Raw genomic sequence first — 18900 nt, 5'->3', positions numbered from 1 at the left:
ATGCAAAAAATAAAAAAAATATTTAAACGCAGCGCAGCCCCGCGCAAACGGGCTGCGCTGTATAAAACATAAAAATGAAGGTTATAAACCCACAAATGTGGGTTTTATGCAATACATGGAATGACAATACAGGGACCAGCAGACCAAAAACAACATGACCACCGTGTAGTGGTTGCTAAGGGGGGAAGCTGAGTCTAAGACATGTAATTAAGCATTAGTAGGCAATCTCATGTAAATGAGGGTTAGGATACTGAATCCCACAGTCACATAGCAAATGAGCACAGTCTGAGTAGTGTAAGAGATACATAAGGGGGAGGAATAGAGTAGGAGATAGGTGACATCACAGGGGGGAATGGTAGAAAGAAATGCAGTTCATTGGAGGTCAGTGTAACATGACAGATGACAGACACAGATCAGAGAAAGAGGAGTGCCACAAGATAAGCATGGGAAAGTCAAGAAATGGAAGGTGTACACTGTTACTTACACCAAAGTTTCTTGCTGGTCGTGCATGCGCATGTGTGCATGCCATGGAGCGCGAGTAGGGCAGTGTGCATGTGTGGAAGGCAGACTGAGCATGTGGGAGCGTGGTGGTAGATGTTTAACACTGTTTGCGCTGGTGTGCGCGCGTGTAGGGCAGACTGAGCATGTGGGAGCCTGTTGGCAGACTTGTAAGACTGTTTGCACTGGTGTGCACACGTTTTAATCCAAATAGGCAGATCCTGAACCGTGTAAGCATGTGTGCGCACGTGTAAGCCACTGTGAGCGTGTTTCTGCTGGTATGCACACTGCTCCCCCCTGAGGAAACAGAAAGGAAAAAGGAAGCAACAGAATTAGTAGGAAGCTAGCAGGGAATACTGCTGGAGCTAGCAGGTGAAAACAATTAGAAGCAGGCAATTACACAGGCAGAATAGTAGCCCAGTCCAGCACTTAAAGCTCTGCAAATAGCAGTGCAGGATGTTTCTCTCAAGAGACACTGCAAGACAGGAGTAAGCTATTAAAAGTGAAAACTGAAAAAGCTGAACTCAGAGCAGAAATGTTAGGGGCTGCCATAGCTATCATAATGAGACATAGGCGACTTGCTGAGGGTGGTGACAATGCAGATGGTGCCAGACAACCCACAGTGAGGAGACGGAGAAGAGTGTACAGGCCCAGGGTCACCTACCATGGGTTACATGAGCTGGAGATAGTAGAGCACTATAGAGTGGACAGAGAGCTCCTGCAGCAAATAGTTGAGCTGTGCAGGCCACGCCTCACACACAGAACCAACAGAGGGAACCCATCCCAGTGGAAACCAAGGTATGTGTTGGCCTAAGAATACTAGCAACAGGTACCTTCCAAAGACCAACTGGTGATATGATGGGGATATCACAGGCATCAGCCTCCAGGGTACTGCACCAGTTCCTGGATGCCATGTCAGCACATGTCGGTGATCATGTATATTTCCCCAATGCCCGTGAGGTATTGGCCAGCAATATGCATCTCTTCCAGCAAATAGCGGAATACCCTGAGGTAGTGGGTGCAATAGACTGCACGCACATACGCATCAAAGCACCAGCCGGTGAGCGGGGTAGGGCCTACATTAACCGCAAGGGTTTCCCCTCCATCAACTGCCAGGTCATGTGTGATGCCAGGGCATAATAATGAATGTGTGTGCTGGCTGCCCTGGGAGCTGCCATGATTCCCACATCTGGCATTTGACGCAGCTGTACCAGACATTTGCCAATGGGGACATCCCACACGGACACCTAGTGGGGGATGCAGGTTATGCACAGGAGCCATGGCTGATGACACCCATCAGAAACACACACACACACCTGAACAGGACCGCCATAATGAGGCACACGCACAAACACGTAATGTAATAGAGCGTGTGTTTGGGCTGCTCAAGTCACGGTTCCGGTGTCTGGACACATCTGGTGGAGCCTTGCAATACACACCAACTACATGTACCCAAATTGTCATGGTATGTGCTATGCTACATAATATGATCTTGCGAAAACAGCTGCAGCAGGACCAGCATAGGGCTGGGCCAAACAGCACCCCACCATTGCCAAGGCCATCACAGGCAGAGCGTGACTCGGAGGAGGAACAACCTGAGCCTGCCCCAGTAGGCAGAAGGAGGCGTGCCCAGTATGCCCTGGCCTTGGCAAAGAGGCAACGCTTAGCACATACACTGGCTCAGTAGGAACCCTGGGAATGATACCACCTCTAACTCACTCAAATAATAACAGGGATGCCTAAAATGACATGACCTGCTCACAAACATGTACAGGGAGTGTAATATGCACATCTGACAGAGGCAGCCCTGCAGCACCACCTGAGGCATGAATGCCATGTGTTAAGTAATGTAACACCATGTACTATATGCACAACTGAGGACCTTGACTAACATCCACCCTCACCAAGCATGAAGCCACAAAATGATGATGGGATGATCAATTGCAATAACTGGCTGAAGTAATGCAGTTAGTCAAAGGGGAGCCAATGTGTTTCAGCCTGGGAAGACATGCAGAGCATGACATGATGCACCACCTGCTAGGGGTGGCGTGCACCTATCAGTCCAGGCCCCATGGATACTGGCAAAGGCTGTCAGTACCCACAGCATGCCCTGAATAGGTAAGTCTCAAAACACAAACCCACCTTCATAGGTACCACAAGGGATAGGAACCTAGATGTAACACTACCCAATGCCAGAAGTCTAAACAGCAAGATGCATGCAGTGTAAACGCACACAGTATGGAGAATGTTGATATCAGTCCTGTAATAGAAAACTGGGTCAAGGCTCACATCAGCACCCTAACACTACCAGGTTACACCTCATACTGTGCTGTACAGCCGCAAAACATGGAACAAGGATAACCACAACCCCATGTTGGTACCACAACAAGAAGCAGCATGGATTATTTATTTTTATTTTTATTTATTTTACATTTGTTGACCGGGTAAGTCCGACTGGAATCAAAGTCCATTTTCAGCGGAGGCCCGGGGAGATAAGCTCCAGACATAATACCAGAATGAAAAAGCAGTTGAGAAAAAAGAAAACATTGATTATATATAGTATTATGATTTTAGTTATAGGTGTAGTTAAAAAGGGAAAACAGGTAGAAGTACATCCAGTCAGTCAGTATTACAAATTTCCATATTGAGGTAGTAGTAGATAAACAATATCCAATTAGATAAGTAATTACATACATTATGCTGATTTAGTCAGGCTTGTCACAGTGGCATAGCCATTAGCCATCGTCAAATACCAATGGCTAAAACCGCCTCCCAGTATATAGCCTGCTGCAGACTACTGTCCTAATACCAGGAACTGCACCTGGCCTATGTTGTAATACATGAATATATCAAGCCCCCCAAACCACATTATATTGCTTGACTGAAAATACCCAGACATACACTGGGAGCATTATACTAGCACCAACACAGTAGGAGAAAAGTTCCCAGAATCCATAAACCAAAATGCCCAGGAACAACATACCACTCCCACAAGAGGGGTAAGCATACTGGATGTGATAATCAGCAACATGTGTACTGGATGGCAAGATGAGAAGTGTATCCCTCACTGGTAAGACCAGACCATAGAGTAATCACACTGGATATACACATCCTGACCACAGTCCCTGGCCAGAAAACCACAGTGAAAAACATGTGTAAAGCATATGTTGCACCCCTCCAAACCAATGTGGAATCCACGAAAGGCCCTGTGCAAGTGCAGAATATGGGACACACCGCAGAACATGTTATACAGGCATTCCATGAACACAGCCAGGAATGCTTGGAGTACGCAATCACAAATAACAACAAGACACAATGCCATACACACAGGCATCTGGCATTCTGGACTCCAGCCATTACCAAACCATGCAAGAGAATGAGGAAGCTACTACATGATAGAGCAAACATAAAAAGGGAAGTAATCACTGATCAGTAGTATGGCAATAAAATATGTCCACACATACAATCCACTAAGGCCAGCCACAACAAGTAGAATCTGTGAATCCAGAGGCAATGTGACACCTGCCCCAAGTACACAGACAACCCACAACTCCCCCCAATAAATACAAATATATGTGAGAGATGCAACCATTTATCCAAACCGGAGGCTGAGCTCCCCCAACTCAGTACTGTCAAAACTAGTCAGGAGGAGAAGGTAACCACATACACCACAAACCCAGTCCCACATAGACCTATCACAAATGTAAACCAAACACATAAACAGAAAAGCATTCCCGGAGGCCCTAATTACAAACACACCACACCAACAGAAGCCTCCAAAGCAGATCCCAAGCAACCACAACCTCCAAACATAGCACATGCAACACATAGTACACAAAGCTGGTGTGCCAAACGGTTACAGGCCAGAAGGAGAAACAACATGCCTGATACATTTGTAATAGGTGTCTGTATAGGCAGACACACTGCTGTCCCACTCACCAGACTGAACAAGGGAAAGGGTACAGTAAGCTGCCTGTAGGCTGCCACAATATGTCACATAACACAAGTACGCAGGTCACCCCAAAGCAAGCAGAAATATGATGCACTCATTGTCCATGCTGGTGTGAATGACCTGAGATGTACCTCCCTGGACTACATGAAAAGAGACATGGATGAGCTCTCTGAGTATGTACCCCAGGCCGGTATGACACTGGCCGTTTGCAGCATCCAACCCTCACCAAGAATGATGCCACAGTACAAACACAGAATGATCAGCTTTAACAGGTGGCACAGTTACAGCTGTCAGTCCAAGAGGATCTAATGTCTGTCTGCTTGAGATGTCATGCATGACAAGCCATGCTGCTGTTCCAGGGATGGCTTGCACCTGTTACCCCTGGGCGTCTGGATACTGGATAAGGCCTTTGCCACCTCCATAGAGCCGTACGTAGGCAAGGCCAAAAAGACTAACCCACCACCCTAAAAAACATAAGTGGTAAGAAACATAAGGGTAATGCTGACCAATGCCAGATGTGTAAAGTGCAATATGCATGCCCCTGAGGCACTTCCCAGTATGGAGAACATCGATGTCTGTGCAGTGACAGAAGCCTGCTGCAAGCCTACTGATAGCACACCAGCACTACCAGGTTATACCACATATCATGCGTTATGGCCCCAACACCTGGACCAAAACATCAAAGGAGGGGGAGTATCCATATGCAGCACAGACACCCATACAGCCAAGTAACTGACAATGCACGAAGCAGCGGAGACCACCCATGTGCATCTAAGTGTAGTCAAAACTGCTGTACAGTCTGTAGCATGCGACAGACCACACTCTCACACACAAGAACCCCACCCAGACATCCTGAAGACACTGGACAGTATGAATGTCCCACCAAATACCAGACAAGGTACTCACAAATTACCACATAGGTGGTAAACCATTATGTATGCAAGGAGTAATCAGGGACCTAGGGACACAAGTCGACAGTAACCTGTCATGTGACACTCACAATGCCAATGTGGCTAGGAAGACTGTCTATATTGGACACCGTATCATGAAAGGATTCACATCTACATCAACAGAGGTCACTGTGCCCCTGTACTGTACCCTTATCAGACCCATAATCTAGTACAATGACTCATATGGGATGTACCGTACCTGACACCTGCAGCGGTTCGGAAGACCTCAAAGGTACCCCACCAAGAGGATAAAGGGTATCAAATATATGTCATATGCTGCCTGGCTGTAGACACCCCAGCTGAATGCAGTCACAGACTGCCTACACAGAGGCATTGTATGTCTTTTGTACAAGGCCATGTCCAACACAGGAGTAATGGACATCCTCCACCACAGGAAATCAAAGCCATTGGAGCTGTGAGAGTGACAGATGTCAACCTCAACACATAATGAAATAGGATGTGCTGGAGGGACAGATACATAACCCAGAGGCTCCCCACACCCAGAAACAGGATCCCAATCCATGTTAGGCAGAGCCCCTCACTGACACCCCTCAACAGGAGTATTGCCAAGTGGATGGATGATCGTACATGTACACTGGGGGTCTTCACTGTGTCACGTCCAGACAGAGGCACAGTAAAGAAAATCATAAATGGCCATAATAGTCACATAGCAAGGGGTGGCGAAAGACACACACACTCTGGCTTGGCTTACTAATGCCCTAGGGTGGATAGCCTAGTATGAACCCATGAACCTATGAAGATACAAATTGTACAGGACACTAAGGATAATCACAAGGCTTACTTAACTGATGGTAGGAACCATGTTGGGAATTCACAGATATGCTCCGAATCACACAGATATTACAAACAACATACCAAACACACACACATATTGCCAACATACAACCTGACAGGTTCAGTGCAACACCCAGAATGCAAAATATCTATCCCAGCAGACTGCTGGTCCCCTGACATTGCAGATGCTGAGGTAACAGCCATCATCTGCAAAGCAAAACACACAGCAGCAAAGGTATGTGATGGTGTCCTGGGCTGAGACCAACATGGACTCCAAGAATAATGGAATGCCAAATCACACTACTGCCCAATGTCAGCCTTACCACAGGATATGTACCCAAAGAGCAGTGTACAACAACAGTGGTCCTTCACAACAAAGGTGTTGCCTGAATGGATACTGCAAACTACCACCCCAGGATCCTGACAAGCTTGGTCTGCACAGCTATGGAAAGGATCAGTATGTACCGCAGACATAAAGCTATCTTGGACCTACTGACACCGGACCCTACACAGTGTGGCTGTCGTAACTGCAGATCCTGCCCCTAAACATGTTTGACCCATTTGAAACAGTCATTAAGGTCATTGATGAGGGCAATGTGGTCCACACAGCGTAGCTGGACTGTGCATATGCTTCCAGACAATACCTTACGAGTTCAGTATGGATATGTTCACCAGCTTAAATATATACCCCTATGTCAGTAGAGGGGTTGCAAACCAGACCAAGGACAGAACTGACATGGTCAGACATGCTGCATCCATGTCAGACTACAAAGCAGATATGAGTGGCATCCCACAAGGCTTGGTCCTGGGACCCCCCCCCCCATTCTGTATATATGTCCCATAGGTACAGGCCAACATGGAAGGACTGTGACTGAACATGTATGCAGAGGAGTACAAACAGCCCACCAAATCCGACCCCCAGCTGACACAAGCAACCCACAAAAGGGCCACCTAGAAACAGACAACTGGAGCCATAGCCATGTCAGCAAGCTAATTGCAGAACTGTGTATAGACAACCACCGTGGATATACAGTAAGTGCCCACAAATTACCACACAGGTGTTAACCCATTACGTACCTAACATGTAATGAGAGACCTGGGGACACAAGGTGATAAATATCCTGCATTGGACAAACATGTCGCTGTAGTGTTCGCAGAAACATACCATATACCCACCCAATCATGAAGGTTGTCAGATGTAGATAAGGGGAGGTCACTGTGGCTCTGCAGTCATCCTTCATCAACATCACAATTGACTACAATAGCCCCTTTGGGATATACCTCAGCAGACACCTCCATCAACTGTAAAGTCCACAACAGTACCCCACCAGGAGTAGCAAAGAGCATGAACAGATGCCATGTGTTGCCTGAGTAAACAAACAGCAGCTCCACACACTGCCATACTGCCCACCCAGAGGCAAGCTGTGCCTGATGTATGAAGCCATGTCCAAGCTGGAATCAATGAACATGCTGCACCTTGTACAATCTGAATGGCAGTGAGCTATGCACATGAGAGACCTGAACCCCAGCACTGACATACATAGGACAAGCTGTACAGAATGATCCATAACACAGAAGGCACCCCCACTCTTGAGTAAACTCCCAGTACAGGTTAGCCAGAGAGTCACCTATCGACACCCCTCAAGAGGAATCCCGATGAGTGGATGGAAGATGGTAGGTTAACCCTGGGTATCACTGTTATGTCAGAGGTAGACGGAGGCACAGTATACTAACCATGACATATGTCATGGCAAACTCCAGTTACAATGTGTGTGAAGGACAAACACACTCTGTGACTAGCATCAGAAATGGCCTAGGGAACATTGCTAGTGTTTGCCAATGTCCACCTATGTTGTGGAATACACTACCAATGTTGGACAAGCCTGGTGTAGGTAGTCCATATCTGAACATAATGCAACATGGTCATATGTGCACAACTGGCCCCTACACAGTCTGTTGTTCTCACTATGAAGATGTCAAGCAGTGATAGGACTAAAGCCCAGTATACTGTCCACCACAGTGAAAGTACTGAACCAGTACACTATACGGTACTACAGTGTTAGGTCATTATGAAAGGATGTTGACAACTGTATGCAAAGTATCCCATGCAATCCCTGCAGGCACAGTATAATCCCTGTTGTGGCAGACACGAAGCAGTTGGCCAGTTAGTACACAACATGACACCCAACACACAACTATAAACGTGAGATATTGTTGAAGTTCACACACACCCAAATATGTGGTGGACTTCAGAGTTCAACATATGGAAAGCTCACACTGGGCATGCTCGCACACTTTGATAAATGAGGCATATGTCAGACAACATGCCATGGAAAGGCTGAACTGGGCATGCTCACACACTTAGGCCATATCTCCATTTAGCAGTTGGCCACACATATCTGGTATTTGTACGTGTCATTCCAGGAACCAACCACAACACAGCAATCTGCCCAGTGCACACAGTAAATGACTACAGAGACATAAGTGATATAGTGGATCACCCTCATATTCAAACATCTTCCACAGATACACAAGTTGTTCATAGGAACAGGGAATGCTATGGCAATAAAGACCTGCAAACAGTCTAACAGCACAACAAATATTGTGCATCTGACAATTGAACATATGGGTGTAGAGGTCAATACTAGGCTTGTTGCCCTAGGGAATGACAGCTTAGCCAGAGTGTGCTTGGCATCTGCATCCCCAGTACAGTAGGCTACTGTGCCACTGTAAAGTAGGTCACATAAGGCAATGTGTGAGGTTAGTGAGCTGTGCCTCTGTCAAGCAGGGGCACAGTGGAGATCCCAGGGTTTGAATGTGCTAAGCCACAGCCATGTTGTTGGTGTGTGCTGGAAGAGGGTTGCTGAGGACCTCTAACAGTAAGTGGGCATCAATAACAGACTGAGGGGAGCCCTATCTGCATTGTCTGGACAATTCCACTGTCAACACTGTGTTGTGATGATTATGTGGGAATGAAGTGTCGTGCCGGTACTGTTCACAGATGTCCTCCCTCTGTGGGCTACACCTCTGCAATGTATTAGTTCACTCTGTCTGTTGGATGGCTCATATATGGCTGGTGTACACCTGACAGGTGTCTTGTTGTGGAGCAGTCATGGGTATATGTGGGATAGCATGATCAATGCAAACCTTACACATGCTCATAGAATGCAATTGTCAAGGATTATACAGAGTGGCCAGTATAGTCCCCCAGCATGGGTCCTTTGAAGTCGTCCACCCCAGTCTTCACAAGTGTAGAGTCTGCTTGTGCTAAATACAGTTTGTTTGCAGTGACAACCTTGCCTGGGGGTGGGGATGGGATATGGATGTTCAGGGAAAGGTGGGTATGGTCAGATATCAACAATGGTGGTCTACCTCTGGTGTGGAACAGTGAGTACCCATGTTGCAGATGGATAGGTGCAATATGTATTCCCCCATGTGGCTGTGGTGAGTGGTTCTGCCATAGCACATGGACCCACAAATTGTAGTTGCTGTAGGGTAAAGTGGTAGAGGCCTGAGTAGTTCCCACACACAATATGCCTGTACCTGATGTTAACAACTGGAATGGTGTATGTGAACACCTGCATATCCCGGCACTGTTCCCAGGGAAGCAAAGTGTGTGTCCTGGATGTGGGAGTGATGTTCTGGACTGGTTGTGTTGTGTGTTACAGGTCCTGTGGTCACAAAGCATGGTATAGAACATAACCTGCCAGTGCGATGTGCATATCTGACCCTGACGTAGGTGGCTGCAAATGCATATATATGCTATCCCCCACCTGACAGGTAGTACTAGATGTACATATCTCTGTAGAAATAAAGATGTCAGCACCCTATAAATACTGCAGGTGCAGACCAGATGCCCAGTAATTTGGTTAGCGCGCTCTGCTAATGCATCTCCCTCAAGTGTCATAATATAGGTAGGTAGGAGTTCGAACCATGCTAATGCTCAGTGTGTGTGTGTGTGTGTGTGTGTGTGTGTGTGTGTGTGTGTGTGTGTGTGTGTGTGTGAGTGAGTGGGGTTGATGTGTGTGCAAGTCTGTGTGAGGGAGATGTCCCTTTTGGCAACTGGGAAAGCACTCTACAGGATGCACATGCCCCTATCTAAGCACGAATGATGTCAGCACCTTATAAGTACAGCAGGAGAAGGGAATCCTCCCAGTAATTCGAATAGCGTGCTCTGCTAATGCATCTGTCACGAGTGTCATAACATAGTTAGGTAGGGGTTTGAATCCTGCAACTGTCCAGTGTGTGTGGAGGGGTTAGTGTGTGTGCAAGTCTGTGTGAGGGAGATGTCCCTTTTGGCAACTGTGAAAGCACTCTACAGGATGCACATTCCCCTATCTAAGCACAGATGATGTCAGCACCCTATAAGTACAGCAGGAGAAGGGAAACCTCCCAGTAATTCGAATAGCGCACTCCGCTAATGCGTCTATCACGAGTGTCATAACATAGTTAGGTAGGGGTTTGAATCCTGCAACAGCCCAGTGTGTGTGGAGGGGGTTTACTGTGTGTGCAAGTCTGTGTGAGGGAGATGTCCCTTTTGGCAACTGTAAAAGCACTCTACAGGATGCACATTCCCCTATCTAAGCACGGATGATGTCAGCACCCTATAAGTAGAGCAGGAGAAGGGAAACCTCCCAGTAATTTGAATAGTGCGCTCTGCTAATGCATCTGTCACGAGTGTCATAACATAGTTAGGTAGGGGTTTGAATCCTGCAACTGCCCAGTGTGTGTGGAGTGGAGCTAGTGTGTGTGCAAGTCTGTGTGAAGAAGATGTCCCTTTTGGCAACTGTGAAAGCACTCTACAGGATGCACATTCCCCTATCTAAGCACGGATGATGTCAGCACCCTCTAAGTACAGCAGGAGAAGGGAAACCTCCCAGTAATTCGAATAGCGCACTCTGCTAATGCGTCTTTCTCAAGTGTCATAACATAGTTAGGGAAAAGTTTGAAACCTGCAAATGGCAAGTGTGTGTGTGTTTGGATGTGGGGAGTTTGTGTGTGTGCAATTCTGTATAAAAGACATGTGCTTTTTTGCAATCAGGAGATCACACTACATGATGCACATTACCCTTTCCAAACACTGATGATGTCAGCACCCTATAAGTACAGCCGGAGAAGAGGAACCTCCTAGTAATCCGAATAGTGCGCTTCGCTAATGCGTCTCTCTCACGTGTCGTGACATAGTTAGGTAGGGGTATGAATCCTGCAAATGGCAAGTGTGTGTGGGGGTAGTAGGGTGTGTGTAATTGCAAGTGTGAGAGAACAGATCCTTTTGGCAAATACTACAATACACCAGATGCTGCATATTCCCCCAGTAAACACAGGGGATGTCAGCACAGCCAAACAGGGCTACTTGGCCAGTAATGCCAATAGTGCGCTCCGCTACTGGGTCTATTACCATTGTCAGAGTACAGATAGGTATGCTTTGGAAACCCACAACTGCCACGTGTGGTTGTGTCACACATTATGACCTTGTGTGGGTCTTTGTGCATAACAATGCATGCCATTGCCTAAACCAGCAATGGCAATGCACACATGATGTATGTGTGTGACACATACACATAAATACCTGTGACCTGCAGTAGTTACCATGTCTGACACGTGCCTTGAGTGGATGAATGGTATTTGCAATGCATAACAATAAGACTGTGTCTTACTGTGCAGGGGCCGCACGCGGTATGTGTCTATACAGTGTGGGTGTATATGGTAAAATACCTACAGCAGGGGATACACATCTGGTCTGGGCCATATAGTATACATGTAGTCGATGTACAGGTGCTGCATGTTCCCACCTGTTGTGGGAATGGTGACATGTTATTCCACTGCAATTCAGTGACCACATGCTGGGAACCTTTCAGCTAGTGTGTTGTAGCTACAGTAATGCTCACGCACAATGCTTGGCTGGATGCAGTCCAGCCATATAAAGACATTTCTTGAGACTGTCATACTGCCAGTGTTGTTATGGAGGATAGGTGGGTTTCCTGTGTATGGGAGGGTTGTGTGTGCCAGGCTATGAACCAGAAGGCAGTCCGACACACTGTTAGCTGCACATGAATAGGCTCTGATGCTTTGTGCTGTGCCAACAACCTGGAGGTGTGTGTACCTGTGGTGCCTTGGGATACCACCCCCCTGTCCATGTGTGTTACATGTGTAGGGGACGACAGGCATGGTATGAGGTATAACCTGGCAGTGATGGGTTGCACCTGTGAGCCGTGAATCAGGACTCTGGTACTGCACAGACATTGCAGTTCACCGTGCTGAGGACAGTGTCCAGTGCATAGATCTTGCGGTGTACACTGCTGGTGTTGTGTAGCATCACTGTTAGTGTCCTATCCTGTGTGATACCTGTGGAGGTGGCTATGTAATCCGTGTCCTGCAGCAAAAGGCACTATGTGTGTATCAAGGGCTCGCCAATATACAATGGCCCATGGGGGTCACATGCAAGCTGCCCTCAAATCATTGTGGCTTCCCTAGCATGTAAGCACACATTGACCGCCAGTGGATACCCTATGAATGACATTGGAGATTGAGCAGAATGTAGACATAGAACACCCTTCCTACATATAGTGGTAGCATACCTGGTGAGGGTATGATGGCAACCAAGATCAGGCTCATACTGGCCCATGCCACATGCTGAGAGATCCCTTCTATGCTCCCTATCATGTAGTCCAGGGAGGTATGCCTCAGGTCATCCATAGTGGCATGGTCAATGACTGAGTCATATGTGTCCATGCTTCTGCCTGACCTGTATGCATGTGTTTTGTGGTGGATCATAGTGCCCCACAGGCACATCACTGTGACCTTCACCATGTACAGCCTGTTGAGCGGGACCCCACTGCAGTGGCCAAGAGAGGTACCTGACACATCTGTAGCAGGTGTGTTGTGTAGCCCTACAGGCTGTGAGTGTGTGGCACATGGGATGTGTGTGCCATGTGTGGCATGTGCTCTGTTCCGACGTAACGTATGCCTGTGTGCCAGCTGCAGAGGTGTGTGATGCTCAGGCAGGATGCTATTCTGAGTCTCCAAGTATGCCCCAGTGTGTTCAGATTGCTGTCAGTGTGGGTCTATGTCTAACTGGTATTGTAGTCACTGTAGTATGTCATGCCACCTGACATGGTATGGCATTACTGGGTTCAGAGTGCTCAGTCCCCAGATTGGCTATGTGGTGGCATCCCACACATGTGTAGTACATTCCTGGCCAGGGATGAGGGTTGACTGCATACATGTGGCAGTTGTGACATTGCCACATGACTCACATAAACCACAACTGGGCCATAGAGGTGATTCACAGGTTACCTTTGCACATGCTACCATAGTAGTGTGATTGCCATGGTGATTACCAACACATAGGGCCAATGGGGAACAACATTGAAGGTGTGCATGTGTGGGTGTACTGCTACTGATTTCATAGCACTGGCATATATGACTGCACACGTGGGTAAATGCCAGGTAAGACATGTGCAATGTGTCACAGGCAACGTACATGCGAACATGACAGACAGTGACGTTCTGTCATGTGTAAACTTGACATACGTATAGTACGCTATGCAGATGTCACTAGGAGTCCACAGAAGCACTGTAACTCTGCATTGCACGTGGAAGCAGTGTTCCAGGGAACCCCAAGCGAACATGCATGCAAACAAAGCTACAGTAAGCAGGGCTGTTAGTAGTCCATTGTACAACAAAGAAGGGGTAACACTAACAGTAGGTAACAGTGCAAATATGTAGGCACTATCAACATGTACCCAGGAATGCACAGCTCAGATGTCCATGGTAGAACTGATATTATGTCATAGTTAATTGTGATTTGGATTACATTGGTACTGCACACATATCAACATGCGCAAACATCCACATTGCATAGTTGTTGTGGGCAACTTGCCACCATTACTGTACATGTCCATCATTGCGTATCACTACTTGCATTAGCTTCCCCCCTGTGCTACCCATGTATGTGGCTATCTGTTGACATCCTTACCACCGGTATGCAATAATGTGCAGCTGTTACACTTTGGTATGTACTATGGGTGTAGATAACAATTCAGGACAGTCATATGGTTACTGCATCAGGCATGCTGAGATATACACACAGTCATATCAGCACACTGTACTGTTACCAACATGATACTACTAATGCACTTCTATGTAGTCACCCTGTGCATCAGCAATGTGTTTACCTGTTCCTGCACTGATGTTGGAGATTGCAGGAGGTGGCACAGTTTCATCATATGCGCAGGGTGTGAATTAGGTATGCCTGAGTCTGCCACTGATACCACCAATTGACATGTGTGTGTATGTGTGTTGGTGAGGGACAGCAGTACAGGGTGGGGCACTGTTGGTGCAGTGTGCGCATGTATGTGGTAGCCCTAGGTGTTAACATTTCGCATGTGTGTATGCACGCACACAGTTCCACCTCATGGCTGCCATATACAGGAGTTTGTGGACAGCCACAGACTGCACCTGGCAGGTCATACAGATCAGTGTCTGTGGGCATGGACACGGTACCTGTGCCTGGCAGGGGTGCTACGGACTGTATCCAGTACTAAGCCAGACTGGGTACTGTCATCAGAAGCGGGAGTGTGTTGACTGGACACAGGTCCCTGTTGGGACTGTCCAGAGCCACGTGCACGTGGTCTCCTGGGGCATTCCGATGACAGCACAGACCCAGCATTGCTGGGGCTGCTGCTGGCACTACGGGGGCGTCCGTGGGCCTGTTGTCATCCACGCCGACTGCCAGCTGCTGCTGTTGCTGGCATACGGCCACGTCAACGCCGCAACCGCCCACCATTTCCCTGGCTCATGGACATGTGGTTGTGGAACTGCTGTAATATGTCCCCACAACGTCTGTCTATGACATCGGTGAAATTACGGATAGCATCCGCGATGTCATGCATACTGTCAGTCATGGCTGTGCGACATGCTCTCAGCTCCCTCAGACCCTGTCTGGTGTACCTTTCCATATGCGACTGTGCCTGCATGACAGCCCGAAACATAGCTGAGGTTGACAGACCTCTTTGGGCACGTCTGCCAGAGGCAGTACGCCCACGGATGCTCCCACGAGAACCCATGGGCAACTGTCTGTGTGGTACCATCGCAGGACCCTGCCCATGGCTGCTGTGTGGGAAGCATGTGCCACAGATACCACATTACCCTGGTCAATGCCCACTGTATCCTGTCCATCACCTAGGGACAATGGTGACATAGGATGTACTGGCAGGATGACTGTGCGCAATGATGGGGTTGACAGCTGTGTACTGTCAATTGGCTGACCAATGGCGGACCCTGACACACCTTCCTGTGCCATTACACAGATATCATCATTATCAGTACCTGTGGCACCAGATTCAGGTTCCCTGCTGCAGGACACCAGAGCAGCACCAAAACCTTTGGGAGGAAGACAGGAAACACAGTTTACAATGTCCACACAATGTTACCAGTGATGCACTTATGCACACATGCACACATGGACACATGCACACATGCACACGTGCACACATGCACACATGCACACATGCACACCTGCACATGCACACCTGCGCACATGCAGACATGCACACATGCACACATGGACACATGCACACATGCACATGTGGACACGTGCGCACATGGAAACGTGCACACATGCACACATGCACATGTGGACACATGCACACGTGGACACAGGCACACATGCACACATGCACATGTGGACACAGGCACACATGCACACATGCACACGTGGACACAGGCACACATGCACACGTGGACACAGGCATACATGCACACATGCACACCCCGCAGTATACACACAGAGCACTACTGAGTTACACTAGTATTACTAGCACTATCAGGACTATTATAGGTATTGTTAAAACACACTCACCAGCATGGATGGCCTGCCTTGTTGTAACACCTGAGGGTCCTGCAGACATGAGGAGATTAATGTCAGTGGGCACAACTGTGCCATTGATACTGCATATGATACAGTGCAGTAGTACACCAGTTGCCTTTCACACGTCAGCTGCTGATATTGCCAATATCACACCTGCACAATTACATACTATGTTGACAGCTACATACCATGGACACACCTTACACATGCATAAACTAACAGTGTACAGAACAGTCAAGTGTACATATGGCATATTACCTTCACGCTCCATGTCGTGCTGCTGTGTGGATCCAGCCTCCATCATGATGCAGGTGTATTGCTGTTGCTGTTGCTGTTCCGGGGCTGGAGCCACAACACTTAGGCGTAGCCCCTCCAGTCTGGTGAGGGGGGAATGTGTGGCCACCTCACCTCCTGTGGCAACCTGTTGCCTGTGGATATCCGATGCACGCTGATGGACATTTCTGATTAAATCACTGCAGTGATGCCGTACCTGCTCATATGTCCTATTATGCGTGCCAATGTCATTTACCCTATGGACAAGGTCTTGCCACAGTGCAGCCCTCTCCTGCTGATTCTGGCTGGTGCGGGAAAACAGTATGTCATAATCCCACACCAGGCTCTGGTGTATCTCCTCATCTTCTGCTGCAGAGTAGGTGGGATTACGCTGATGCACCATGTCCCTGGAAGAGAACACAAACAGGATATCAGCAGACTATGTCAGCAATATATGGCACACATACTATACATGATACTCAACTGTAGTGATATACTACTACTCCCATATGTAGCATGTGTGTGTCTCTTGGTGGATACACAAGTACATGGCCAGATATCAGTGCTCAGCCAACACCTGTGCAACAATACCTGCCACATTCCATACAACATAGTAGCATGCCCCATCGGTCAGCACACTGCGACAGGTCCAATGCACAACCTCACTCTGGGGGTTCATACCAAGGTACTGTATGTGGAACGCCATCCACTAGTGTGATCTGGACACAAGTTACTCGGCCTGGATATACATATCCCACCACCACCACCACCAGCACAGTAGACTACTTTGATATGTATGTGATTAGACAGTTATTCACTTGTTAGGACTGAGATGGTATCCATGCAGCCCACTGGGCCAGTGGAAGCCACAACCCACACTGCTGACCCCTTTGCAAATGCTTCCCACAGACATCCCAAAGATTGCATGGAACATGCACACACATTTCTAACCCAGACCCTATGCAGAAAGGTTAGGCATCCTGTCCGGTGGACCCCAGCCAAAGGCAGATTGTATAACGATAGAAGGAGGCTACTGCAGGACAGAGCAGATTCACATTAAGGGAAGGCATCTGTGGTCAGCACTGGTAATAAGCTACGGTCTCTCATAACAACATCCACGGCCTACTCTGGGAGGGAAATGGCCACAAACACTATAGATAACCACAAGGCCTTCTTCAGTTATGTCAGATATGCTCTGAGTTAATACACACCTACTTAACATTCACCGAACACACAGATATTGGCAACATTCTTGCAGACAGGTGCGGTGCACGTATCCCCCCTCCTTCTCCCCCACACTTAGAAATACTTATCACAGCTGAATGTAACCTCCCTATCATCTCACATGTCCAGGTGAGGGCTGCCCTCAGCAAAGCAGAACACACAGCATCAATGTGACCTGATGGTATCCCTGGATGTGTGCTACGTGAACTCCAAGAGGACATACAACCGCATATAAGACTGATATTTAACCTTGGCCGTACTACAGGATATGTACCTGAACACTGGCATACAGCAGCAGTGGTCCCACTCCACTAAGGAGGCACCTCTACTGACCCTGGGAACTACCGCACCATAAGCTCAACCAGCCTGGTCTGCAAAGCTATGGAATGATTCAGTATGGGACGCATATACAGCAATATTGGGTACCTGCAGACACTTGTTCCCAGCCAGTTTGCCTTTGTGATTGGCTGATCCTGCCTTTTGAACCTGGTTGACCTTTCAAAACAGTCACTACAGCCATTGATGAGGGCAACGCAATCCATACAGCCTACCTGGACTTGCCTAAGGCCTTCAACACAGTACTCCACTCAGGCATCATAGACAAGCTCATTAGCTTACATGTTACTACATATGTCACATGATGGGTTGCACACTGGTTGACATACAGAATCCATAATATCGATATTGTAGGAGCCATGTCAGACTCAATGCCAGTCACATGTGGTATCCCACAGGCCTCTGTCCTAGGACCCCTCTTGTTTGGCATTTATTTCTCAGATGTAAAAGCAAACATGTGTGGGTTGTGGATGACAAAGTTCCCAGATGACTGCTAACTAAGCACCATAGTCGTTACACCAGCTGACACACACATCCTACAGACAGGCCTCACTGCAATGGAAAACTGCTGCCAGGATCATGGCCTAACACTGAATGACATGTAATGTATAGTCATCCCCATTTGGTGGAACTACGTGCACACAACATATCACATGGACATACCTATAGATACAGACCTATGACACATATGGAGGGTTCACAGTATGCAGACTATTAACCTGTTACTTTACATTACCTGTGTTTGTTGCAGCTGGTTGCGTTACCACTACTACTGCTTCCTGCTGCTGCTGGCTCGGCTTGGTACTGTCACTGCTGACAGCTTCAACTCAGTGTGTGTACCGTGTGTTGTTGTTTGTGTTGTTTTTTCTCTCTCTCTCTCTCTCTCTGTCTCTCTTTCTCTGTCTGCCTCCAGACAGTGCAATGAACGTATTGCATGTGTGGAGTGTGAGTACAGGATGCTTTTGTAGGTATCTGCATAAGTCCATGTGATGGCCTCTGCA

Source organism: Protopterus annectens, chromosome 6.part1 (assembly GCF_019279795.1).
Source record: "Protopterus annectens isolate FY-2018-M chromosome 6.part1, PAN1.0, whole genome shotgun sequence".
In the NCBI taxonomy this organism is placed as follows: domain Eukaryota; kingdom Metazoa; phylum Chordata; order Ceratodontiformes; family Protopteridae; genus Protopterus; species Protopterus annectens.
Note: the sequence above shows the minus strand (reverse complement) of the source record.